This window comes from Arvicola amphibius, chromosome 4, assembly GCF_903992535.2.
Source record: "Arvicola amphibius chromosome 4, mArvAmp1.2, whole genome shotgun sequence".
Classification (NCBI taxonomy): Eukaryota; Metazoa; Chordata; class Mammalia; order Rodentia; family Cricetidae; genus Arvicola; species Arvicola amphibius.
Genome location: NC_052050.1, coordinates 85,606,997 through 85,619,747, shown reverse-complemented (window position 1 = coordinate 85,619,747; position 12,751 = coordinate 85,606,997).

Genomic DNA, 12,751 nt, shown 5'->3' with positions numbered 1-12,751 from the left:
GTGACGTTCCAAGGTAGGTACTTCGTTAGTCAACATATGAGCGTGGCAATGCCATTCAGCACAGGTAGACGGTACTGACCTCTACCTACAGGCAAACTTCACCACAACCCTTAGAGAGAGCGTTGCTGTCAGTGGTCTCGCTTGAAGCACCCACAGAATGTTCGCACATGCCCTTGAGCCATCAGGGCTTAGGGGGCCCAGATTTTTGTGTTGAATTCTATCACCCACATGGCCGAGCAAGCAAATGAGAGCTAATCTTAGGTGGCATTAGGACAGGACTCTACTTTACACTGCATCCTGCAGTGATATCACAAGCTGTCTTTCCAATTCTCAGTCCTACTGAACATATGAAGGACAAAATCTCAGCTTTTTATGTGCAATAAAAAAAATAAAAACTATAAGACAGACCATGATCTTGGGCATTTTGAAGGTAACAGTTTATGATTTGGAAGTATTAAGCTTTAATTGTTTTGTAAAAACGCCACCCCCAATAATATCACTTTACGGCAGTTTTAATGGTAGGGTGGAATTTCATTCGAAAATGAGTTGACTTATTTCCCCCAACTCTATAATGCCTGTGGCTGTGCTGGAATGCCCCTGCCTAGCACTGTGATCCTCTAAGATTTTGTGCAATGCTCAAGGCAGAGAGCGAGGCTGGCTTTTGCTAAGATAGACTCTGATCATGACTGTTCTCTCAAAAGCCACACTGAAACAGGACCATGGGTGTTGAAAATGGGGCTGGCACCATCTTTCCCTGTCTTCATTCCTTGTGTGGCCTGGCCTCCTGGGTCTGTTCATCTTACAGTAGGACGAGCAGTTGCAAGAAAGGTGGGCAGCCTTCGTGTTAAGCAGAACGGGTGATGTGCCTAATAAATTTGTGCCCTCGAGGTCCAGTTCCCCACTTCCAGGCCAAGGGACTCCTGAATTCCTGTTTCTGGGGTTCAGGTTTGCCTCTGGATGATGGAATCTGGTTTACCCCTGCAGCCTGCTGAACTTGTGCTCCGGGGACCAGGCATTGACGAGCAGGTGCAGACGGTTCAGACACAGCAATAGCAGCAGCCGCAGCACGGAGACAAAGTCACGTGTGAGTTCTGCACTACAGCAGTTCCTCCATTCAGGCTGCAAATCTTTGGCAATCGGAGGCAGGCTCTGAATTAAGCTTAATTAAAATTCACTCTTAATTAGGGCCATTACTTAAAATCAACTCTATGTAATAAAGCTGTGTAATCATAATTAAGCCCCAGGAATGGAATTAGGAAGCACAGAATGTAAAAGCCAAACACAAGGGCCCGGTGTTGGTGGGGGCAGCGGTGGAGTCTTCTACAATTAACGGAATTTTCAAGTAAACAAGGATCAGTCGTGGTGAGGACTTAGGTAGCCATGGGGATGGTGTGCTCATCAGAAAGAGGACTTGAAGAAGGTAGACCCTGGGGGTAATGGGCTCAGGTAGGATGATGGGCAACAGGGAGAGTCACTCAAAGAGCTGGACCATGTTCTCACTCAGTGAGTGATGCTCTCAAGCCTGACTCTGGAATCCGCTTCCTCAGCTGTGAGTTCAGGGACAAAGGCATTGTTCCCCAAACTGTCTTTGACTCAGGATTCTTGTTTCTATGGAGCTCCTGTCAGGGGAGCTTGGATCAGCACAGCCAAGGTCAGTGTCATCCACCCGTTTCTTGGCTGCTGGTGTCACGGTCACAGTGCTTGATTTTAAAGTCTAAAAAGGGGGAAGGTGAGGTGAAAGTTGATGGTAGTCTCCCACTTTGACGTCATTCATAAGCCACTAAAGAATGGGGACATAAATTTGGGGATTAAAGGGTCTATTTTGCAAGTTGGATGTGCCAAGTGCTGGCAGTGGTCTAGGGCGGTGTTTCCTTCTTTTTTCTTGAGTTACAATGTGAGAATTAAAATAGGCAATGCTTAAGGTTTCCCTGATAAACATAAAGTAATTATATACAGTGTCTACAAATAGCAGCAAATCTTACATCGTTTTAATATATGTGTGCTGCATAAGGCACAGTTCTTGATTATATGCACGAGCCTGCTATTGATCATAGTTATCATTAGTAGACATAATTTTTTCTAATGTATACACAAATAACTCAAAAAACTGTGGACTTAAAGAGGACATGGAAGTCACATAGGAAGCAAATGCATAGTAAGAGCCACATATACGATAATTATTATAAAGATAGTATCTGTGCCTCTGTCTTGCCCCCGATCAGCCAGTGAAGCCCGGTAAAGAACATAGGTCTAGAAACACGTTTCTCAAAGGAGGCTCCTCTCCCATGTCCAGCCTTCAGGCCCAAGTTGGTGCATATAATGCTGCCAGAGAATGAGACTTGCTTATTCCAGATCTGTGGAGTTGGAGGGGAAGGAGAGAGAGAGGGAGGGAGGGAGAGAGAGAGAGAGAGAGAGAGAGAGAGAGAGAGAGAGAGAGAGAGATCCCTCTCCCAGCTTCTTTCCATTTCATTTTCTTGTCTGGGCTTCTTGGCGCTACTCTCGGAAGCAGTAAGGGGACACAGACAGCCATAGCCTTCATCACCGGCTTCCCTTTCATGCCCCCATGGCTCATGCCTGGTACAGAGTTAAGGCTCTGCACATACAGTCTCTCTCTCACTCTGCATCCAAGCTTTAAGAGCTGGGATCGTCATCTGTGTTTTGCAGACAAGGAAATTGAAGCTCAGAGGCAAAGCTCCATCAGCTCATTGGTCACAGTGACATATGCCATTTGACCCCAGCTGGGTGTTCAGTTCACTCTAAGAGACAGTATGATCTTCCAGAGATACAGGTTGGGCTGAGACCTCGGGGACCAATTCTACCCAAGGCAGCATCAACGCCAAGGCTACATACACCTTTGGTGCAGCCAACATCTTCTAGCTCCCAAACACCCTCAAGTCCACACAGCAACTCCCCTCGATGCTTACAAGCTTCAGAACTCACTGAGCTCAGTCTTCATGTTTGGCCATCAAGACAGAACTGGGTAGAAATTCAGCTGGGACCTGGTCTTCATGAAGCCGTCCAACTCAGATCCTTTATATCATCATTAAGTGAATGATACACGTACTAATGTTGTTTGGGTGAACTATATTCAAAGTGTTAAGTACTAAGGTCTTGAACCTTTCATAGTTTCAATGCTCAGGCAAGGCTGTGTTAGCATTTCCTCACTTGTTAATGAGCAGGAACCTGCTAACCTATGTAGACCTGGTCAGCTTGGTTGAGCTCTGATGGGGGTGGGGGTGGGGCTTTGTGCTTTTCAGCTCTCTGGGGGAGGCCATCTTGATTAAAGGCATGGGTTTGGAGGGAGGGGGCACTCTGGTTACCACCAAGAGTGCCCACAACCAATCATCAATGAGCCTTTTGTTCTTGGGAGAAGGAAGAATGTGGCAGGCAGGGGAATGAGGGGCCAATTTCGTTTTTCCAGGCTCCCTTACCCTTGAACAGTACTGGTTCCCCATTCCAGTCTCCACACCAAGCTTCCCATGTGGAGGTCCTGACTTGTGTAAATCCACATTGGAGAGCAACCATAGAATGAGTTAGTGCCACACGGGAGGCGAAAGCTTCCTGAGGTGTGTGGTTGGCTTTCAGGTGCTGACAGACCCCAGCTCCTGACCAGAAGAGGCAGAAGTACCTTTCCTAGTGTGACCCCTTAGTCCTTCAAGATCATTTGCCTCTATTTACACTAAATAGAGCCAGCTCCACGTTTGAGTTCCTGTATTTTGGGCAAGCCAAGCTGGAGGTCCCCACAGCCGGTCCAAGCAGGCATCAGCTGTCCTGGAGATAGTCACGTGGAAGGCTCTCCCAAGCCTGCTCCTCTGACAAAGTTTAGCAAACAGCTTATCTCCCACAAAACATATGAGGTAATGTTTATGAAATATCACCCTGTCCCCTTCTCCAGGCTGTGGGGTGCTGGCATGACTGAACAGTGCTGGTGGTGGCTGGGCCACCCTGTCCTAACACACCCCCCTCCCACATCAGTAGGGTGGGAAGCCACCATTTATATCTTTCCCATAGCAGGTCTGGAAAGAGTAAGGTTCTATAATTGTGTCCAGTGCCTCTAAGTCTCCACGGTTCAAGACAAACTTGTGTATGGAACGGGCATAATTTTCTTCAGGAGGAGAATGAGGCAGAGAGTAGCTTTTGTTTTCTCTACAAGTAAAGTTGTTTGGTGGCCTGACTGGGAAGCAGGCCTGACACCCCAAGTCTCCTCTGAACTGTTCTGTGCTAAACATTCATTTAAAGAATCTGGAGGGGGCTGGAGAGATGTCTCAGTGGTTAAGAGCACTGGCTGGTTACCACCGGGTTCAATTCCCAGCACCCACATGACAGTTAACAACTGTCTATAACTCCAGTTTCTGGGGATCTGATACCTTCACACCAATCCACATAAAATAAAGTTAATATAAATTATTGCTTAAAAAAAGAATCTGGAGGGTTTAGTAAGGGCGGGGAGATGAATAGCTACACGGGCAGATAGAAAAAAAGAGAGATGGCCCGGTGTGGTGGCACATGTCTGCCACCACAAAGCTCAGGAGGCTAAGGCAGGACAGTGGGGAGGCTCAGGCAGGTCTGCACGACATAGAATGGGGCTGTTTCAAACAAATCAGCAGGCAAAAAAATGAAGAAAAGAAGGGGAGAGGGAGGAAGTAGTGGAGGGGAAGATGGAGAAGGGATGAGAGAGAAATGTACGTGGAAGAAGGGGTAGGGAGGGGAAGGGAGAGGAAAGGAGAGACTTGCTGCAAAAAATGACTAGATGGGTGGCTGGAAAAAATGTGTAATGATGTAATGATGTAAATTCTGAAAGAGTATGCTGGAAACTACAGGGTCTTTGGAATGGGGCTGGGGAGGCTGGGGTGTGTGTGAGAGAGACATGTGTATGAGTGTATGTGTATATACATGTGTGTGTGTGTTGTATGTGTGTAATCAGAAGAAAGACCATCACATCCATTATTCTTTATTCCCCTCCGAATGGCTGCAATGCTGTGGGTCTGAGCACGTTTTCAATTATCCACAGGGATCAGGCCCGCACTGTAGGGAGGGTGCAGCCGGTTCTTGGAGAAAGCCACAGTCATTCTATTGCCTTCTGATGCTCTCAGACACCTGAGCAGCTCGGATGTGTACCGCAAAGAGTTCAGACTATGATGTCCAGGAGTCACACAGGGGCTGCCCCAGTTACTTCGGCCTTGAACTCGTGACCACAGCCTCTCTTAGCGGTGGCCCAGAGCAGAGGTATTTTCTTTTTTGTTGTTTGTGTTTAAATATGGTATATTTAAACAACCTACATACTCCACAGCTTGGAAGTGGTTAAATGAGTTTTGGTTCTGCTCACAGTGGACTTCGGGGCATTAAGAACAAATCACCAACCCTGCCTTTCCACAGCCAAAACTATGGCAAAATAATGAAGAAAACCCTGAAGTCAAGGATCCTCTGGGTGGAGTGCGGCCTGAAGTCATGACAAAATGTTAGCACTTAAGGCTACAAAGCTAGCATTGTTTTTCAATTTCCCATTTCTAATGCAACAAAAATGCCATTTTTATTGTGAACATTTTAGAAATAATGATCTCTTTCATCGATGGCAATAACATAAATCTGTGTGGAAGAATGAAAGCAAAATAATATATTTAGGTGATGGGAATCACTTCTATTTATTTATTTATTTATTTATTTATTTATTTATTTATTTATTTATGCTTTTTGAGACAGGGCTTCTCTATGTAACATTCCTGGTTGTCCTGGAACTCGCTTTGTAGATAATGCTGGCCACAACATCGTAGAGATCTGCCTCTGCCTCCCAAGTGCAGGGATTAAAAATGTGTGCCACTATCACCTGGTCATAATTTATTTTTATGTATTAGTTTATTTTGTTTCTAGAAACAGAGTATTAGTATATATCCCCAGGCTTGTGTTGAATTGACTGTGTATCCCAGGCTGGCCTCAAACTCACAGTGGTCCTCCTGCCTCAGCCTCAGAATAATGGAATTACAAGTGTTTGCTGCCATATCTGGCTTCTTTCTTAAATTTATAGTTTCTGAGTTTTTATTTTTTTTGTTTTTATTAAGCTATATATTTTTTCCCTTTCTTTCCCCTCCCCTTCCACCATCTCTCATGGTCTTCATGCTAGTTTCTGAATTTTAAATACTTTCTGTGTTTCGTTTTTATGCTGGGACATTCATACTTAAGATGGTTTTAGAAATACAGTGGAGAGGGAAAGAGATCCATCGCTAAGCAGTCACTGTTTCAGGTTCCCCTTGGCCTATTTTTGCTATGGCTGGATTGAACCTTATTTCATGAGCTTCCCAAATGAACTGGTCGGCTGGTCCTGGGGCGTGGTGTGAGAGTGAGAAACGCTAAGGCAGATACAATACCAGCTCATAAGTAGAGTCAGCTATGGTCTAGCTGGGGAGGCAGACCCTTCACCATCTGAGTTATGGGTGTCACAGTTCTCAAAAGTAATAATAACAAAGTCTGTGCCTTCAAAGTCACCCCGTTTGCAGAGAGGGCCCCCCCCCCTTGCTCCCTTCAGCTTCCTTTCTGTGAATGCAGGCTATCTCCTACTGTCATTATGAGGGTTAAACGATGCCTGTTGGTAAAGGGTTGAGCAAATCCATCCTCAGTGTGAGTCACAGGGCCAGCATCGTGTTGAAGGTGTCTAAGACCAACCCTTAGCCAGCCCGAACCCAGACACACAGAGCTGGTCTTTGATTCACTAAAGAGCTGGTGATTCTGTTCCCAGCAGGCACTTTATTTACCTTCTGTGCTTAGCTGGAATGTGTTCTCAACCTTACCATATGGTGTTGCGGAAAGAATGGCCAATTTCCCATTCAAAGATCACAGGATAAATTAATGTACTTTAAAGAATGTGAGAGGAAGACAGAGCTTTCTCTTTATTCTGTATGTTGTGACTTTGTCTACACTGCTGCCATGTTTTCTTGGTACACAAAAGTCCTTCTGAAGCCCATGGAGGTGGCACAGTCATATGTGGCTTGACTTCTCACTGTGGGTGTGATGGAGGAGGAGACATTGCCGTACAGATTTTGACTGGAGATCAGAAAGAAGGGTTAGGAAGTGACTGTGCATTGGGAACAGACCAGGGACCTCTAACAAAGCGAAGATTCTTGGGGTAGCTTTGGAAGTCCAGGAAACCATCCGGCAAGGGGGAGTGCAGAAATAAAATCAGAAGGGAAAATCTATTTATAGATAGCCACATGATTCCGTATCAATATTAGTGATTTGTATCTATCCTTTGGGTTATTGACTTTTTAGAGCTCTGCTTCAACTCTCTTACATCAGAGTGGAAAGAGAAGTGTTCAGGGACCATTCTTGAATAAGGAAGCCATGGAGGAGAATGGAGCAGGGACCAAGAGTGTACTTCAGAGGGGTGTGAGCCAGGGTAGTGTCTGATGAGGCCAGATGGGCAGGAAAGGTTTAATGCTGTCCAGAGGAGCAGCAGCTTGAGCTGGGTCTTCAGGGGCAGTGCAAACTGTGACCCGGTAGTAGCTTCGAGAGCAGGGGTGCTCTTAGCTTCTTTAGGGGCAGGGCAATGATGCGTGAGAACCTGGGCTCTACCTAGATTACAAGTCAGTTCCAGGAGTGCTGAGGCAGAAGACGACTTTGCACTGGGACGGCCCCAAAGAGATCACATGTTATAGGCTAATGGGTCTACTGCAGTAGCAAGGAGTAGAGCTTCACAAAGGGGTCTAGGTGCCCCCACACATGCAGCTGCAGGCTCCTTGTGCATTCAGGAGCAGAGATTGCAGGGGACAATTTGGAGGTGCAGTCCTTGATCCTATGCCTTCAGCTGGGAGGAAAGGATTACATTAGTCCACATTGTTCTTTATCAGACAACTTTGGAGAAGTACACTGGTTGCTAATGAGACTCATGCATGCATGCATTCATTCATTCAGAATAGTTCTGTGCATCCCTTTCTGGTCAGTGCTGCTGAAATCTTTTTGGGGGCTGCACGAGTTATCGAGGGCTTTCTCTAATTTCAGGGACCCTCCAGCTAGGAGGAGGAAGAGGTGCGGACTAACGGGTTCCACCGCATTAACCGTGGGCTGTTACTTTATCTCCTGCTAGTACCTGATGGACTTGGGATTCTCTCGGGAAAACCGCTGGCTCTTATCCAGGGCTAACCATCTCTACTGCCTCTATAGCCTAGAACTCATCCCCTAGGGCCCCCTTCTCTAGACATTGTGTCTTTACTTTGAGCGAACTCCATCAGAGTTCTTTTGAGCCCAGGCCGGTGCTTGGCATGTGCTGTCTTCTCGGCCCATGCCCCCTCCCCTGTCCAAGCTGCCTGTACTCTAACCTTCAATTAACATTACTTCCGATCTTTCTGACTAGACCAAGTCTTTGGGAGCCTCTCACTCCCTAACATCCCTTATAGCTCTTATTCTAATCGCTGTTATTTTGCATTTATTTATGCTATGACTATAATGTGTCCATATCATCACTTTTAATAATCAAGTTTATTGTAGTATAATTTATATATAAGAAACAGACCTGTTTCGATGAGTACTAGCAAATCTTTACAGAGCTTACAGCTTGTGTAGCTATCACCATAATCAAATATGGAACGTTCCACCTCCTCAAAAGGTCAGTGCCCCATCCTGGTCGTTCATGTGGTGCCCACGACTCCAGTCCTTTAGATTGCTGAGCAATACTGTTCTCGTTGGCTCCTGGGAGTCGCCCTTGGTTTCTTAGGCAGCTTTCAGCTTCTTTAGGGCAGGAGACACATTCCCCAGTATTTCACAGGGATGGCCTTTGATCTCACCCTTCTTCACGGGGTGACTGCTCCTGGACCCACACTCAACAGCTGTGCCAACTCAGAAAGTGTGCTCTCCCACCCCTTGGCAGGTCATGGTTTTGGCCAGCAAAGCCTGCTCATGTCTGGCTCCCTCCAGAATCACTGGTGCCTCCCAGAGAGACACGGAAGTTCCTGAGCAGCCTTGGCAATGAAGCAGTGTGACTGGTGAAAGCAGGCAAATCCTTCTATCCCTATGAACTTGGACATCCTTGTTTGTGGGATGGAGACGATGCTGTCCTTATAGGGTCATATAGTGAACCCAGGTGTGTGAAGGCCTGTGTTCTCTGTCCCTTTCTCTCTGGACTTTCAGTTTCTTTCTCTGTGAGGTAATGGCTGAACTAGAATTCCCCAAGGTGCCTTCATGGAACTGGAAAGGGGCCTATATAGCCTTCCAGCACAGGAAAAACTGGGGTAAGAGTTTAGACAGTGGCCAGTTTCTCTGGCAATTCTTTTCCTGAATAAAGGAAGTCCACTTTGGTTTCTAGAACAGGCCTGTGGGTTTTTTTTTTTTGACCGCTGGGCTGATAGCTTAGCTATTTTGAAGCCCACTAGGGAATGTAATAGAGCTCTCGATTTCCACAGGTGACCACTGGTCTTGTGAAGCATGTCCTCGGCTGGGAACTTATCCTTGATAAATGAGTCAGAGGTTAACTGAGGGGCGGGGACAGTATTCCATTTGCAATCCAATAGTTTAGTTGAAATCTCCTCCAGAAAGGCCCCATCCTCATCATCCAGCAACAGAGGACTCATGGGGCCTATTAAGTGTTAAGTGCGTGAGATACATACATTACTACCATCATCTGCTAGGGGTAGCAAGCCTCATCTGTAGATGGGGAAATGGGCTTCTTCCACATGACTTTCCATGTGCCTTGTGATGAGCTCTGGGTGGGGGGAGGGGACACAGTGCGTGATGCTGTGTGACCAGGAGGAGAGGGCGACAGCTTCTGGTCAAAATATGAAAACGCCAAAATGCCAGGAACTTATCACTCCTTTTAATTCTTCAGACTTTGTGACCGGATGGCAACTGGAAGGGTTTCCTACACCCTGGGATCCCCAGACTCTGCGGCACCCTCAAGGAGAGAGTGGCAGCTGTTGTCAGAAACAAGCAACAAAGCTGTTTCCAAATCGTTACCTCTAGTGCTCAAGATTCCCGGCAAGGAGAATGGATCTCTGGAATCAGTAGGTGGAGCACGCAGCTTTATCATTCAGCTCTTCAAATAGCACAATGTGTGTTCTTTTTCTGCAATGTGTCCAAAGCCCAAAGCCAGCAGTGTTCACTAATTGAGAGCTGCTGTCCTTACAATTCACAGATGATGGTACCCAGCTGCCTCGTTGACCACAAGCCCCAAATTGCCCGGTTCAGCATCCCAGGGTCTGTGCCAGCTTGAGAATGGCCTGCGGCTTGGGAGATGTTTTGCACTGGCATCCAGGAGCCCAGGAGACCCTTGTGGATCACGGCTCCCCATTTCACAGTCTAAATCAAAGTGCCCCCTCTGCCATGTATAGACTGCAGCTTCCCCGTGCCGGGACAGAGATGCCGACACTGACTTAGAGAAGCCGACGTGCAAATCAAATGAAGACAAAGGAGAACCAAGGATGGATGAAAGCAGATAGGAGAAAGGTTTGGAGGCGATAGTGGAAGGCTCACTGAACTCCCAGGGAGGCAGGGCGTGATGGTGGGTGAAGGACTGGGGTCAGCATGACTCTCCTCATGAGGGTGTGATGTGGGACATTAAGGTTTAGTTTTCCTATTTGTAAAAATGAAGACATGACTAGTTCTTCCACCAGGAGTTTGCGTTTAGAGAGATGTGATGAGGTGCTATGTTAATACACACTGCCTTGCTCAGAAGTGCTCAATAAAATGTATCTGTAATCATGACGCCTATCATTGTCCGCTGTTGGTCAAATAACCTTCCGCTTCTCTGAAGGCTGAGTGTGGGAGACACCATTACGATTTGCAGGCAGAGAAATTAGGAAGAACAGCTGAGCCATCCCGGTGTGTCGCCCCTGTTTTGCACCCGGTTGTCACCCACGAATGAGCTCTCAGCACTCACCAAAGAGTGGTGCCAAGGGCAGAAAGCAAGTTTTCTTAAGTCTCTGACCAGCCACCTCTGTTCCAGCCCAGACCTTCCCAGCTTCCGAACAGCTGTGATGGTGTTTAAAACTTCAGCAAATGACCGCAAGGGGGCGGTAGAGGCTTAACAAACCCTAATGAACTGTAAAGACTGGCCTGAACTGGCTGCCAGGACAAGCCAGAAGCAGCTGAGCTGCCAGGCTGGGGTCTAGCTAGGTTTCAAAGGCAGAGGGACAGAAGGCACATTGAATTAGGATATGGGATCTGTCCTGGTGTCCCCCTCCCCGCCATTCTCACACTGTCTAGTACATGGGATGGACTGGGCTAAATGATATGAGGTCTCTCCCTCTAGTAATGGAGGGAGTACGGTCTGGGGCTGGAAGACAGAAGTGGTATATTGAGTGGCCGTTAGCCAAGACTGGATTTCTAGGACCATTCAGGACTCCATGGTACCCAGGGCATTTCTTACGGCTGTGCTCAGCCCTTTTGATCTCTACTCCCTATATGGTTGTGGGTCCACTGATAGGCTTCTGGACCCTCCCCACATCTCTGAATCAGAAACTATGTCATTTTGGTCAATGGTCCAGAACAGTTTTGAAAGACTCTGCTCATGGCAAAAGATCCTGAAGGCTGAGAAAGGGGAGAACATAGATATTTACTGATCACTTCCCTAGTGCCTCATAAATGCTAACCAGTGTATTCCCCACCTCCATACTATTTCTTACCTGTTCTTTATGGTAAGGGACTAGATAACATCCAGAGAGGTGAGGTGGCCAAAGACATAGAGAGCCAGTACTTGGGGTAGTCTCAGAACCCAGGGCTGTCTGGTCCTATAGCCCAAGAGCTTTCTCTTGCAAGAGACTTGCCTGGGGTTAAAAAGGCACCTGGCCCGGTGTCTAACCCACGCTGTCTCTTGTTCTCGGAAGTGGGTTCCATCTTGGGTTCCTACTTATATATGGAGGACTGAAATGCATTTTATTGTTCAACATCTGGAAGCACCAAGTGTCTATTCTTGGCAACGGCTTCTTCCTGAAACAGTTCAGTCCTTCCATTCAGATCAAACGTCTGTGGTTCTTGAGCAGCGGGGGCTTTGAGCAGGAAGGTGGCTGGCAGCGAGGAGGAGGGGCTGGAGTTGATGCTCTTGGTGGATCCTATTTTTGAACCCCTTCTGCCTCTAGATAGCAGGCTCCTCAGTTCGGCTCCTCTGTGCTTGCATGATTTCACTATGTGTCTGGATGGCTTCTTCTCTGTCTTCCCTGGTCATTCGCAGCCATTCTGTGAAGTCCCTTGGAAGAAAGGGTTCAGGATGGTGAACAGGCAGTGCAAAAGCCTGTTGTCACTAAGAACTGCTGCTTGTTACCGCGCTGCTTTTAGAGAATGGCTTTGGTTTGGGGCAGTCTGTGGCTCTGTCGCCATGTTCCTCTAGTGATAGGAGACTCTGGTCCTCTTTGTGAGGAGTGCAGGTGAGAACTAAGCCAGTCTCGGTTCTGTCGTCACTGGTTCAGATCTACTTTCCCTGTCGTAGCTCCACATCCCAGCCCATTTCATCCCCTCTGTAATCTGTCCATCTCAACTTCTTTAATATTCAAATTAGCTGTTTGAATGGCTACAAGTCCTAAGTTTCTTCCCAGACTCAATGACTCAGAATTGACGGGCAATTCTCCCCATAAGGTTTCTATGGGATGAAGAATGCCACTGTTCCTCTACTCTCTGCTTTTGCCGCCTGAGATTTCAGTTTGTTTGTTCCGACAGGCTCTGCCCCCCTTCCACAAAATGCCCACTCCTCGCCACCACCAACTCTCAGCCTATGAGGGACAAGGACAAAAAGAGGCCTCCCCGCCTCTTTCAGAAGACCAGATATGGGGTCTCTCCA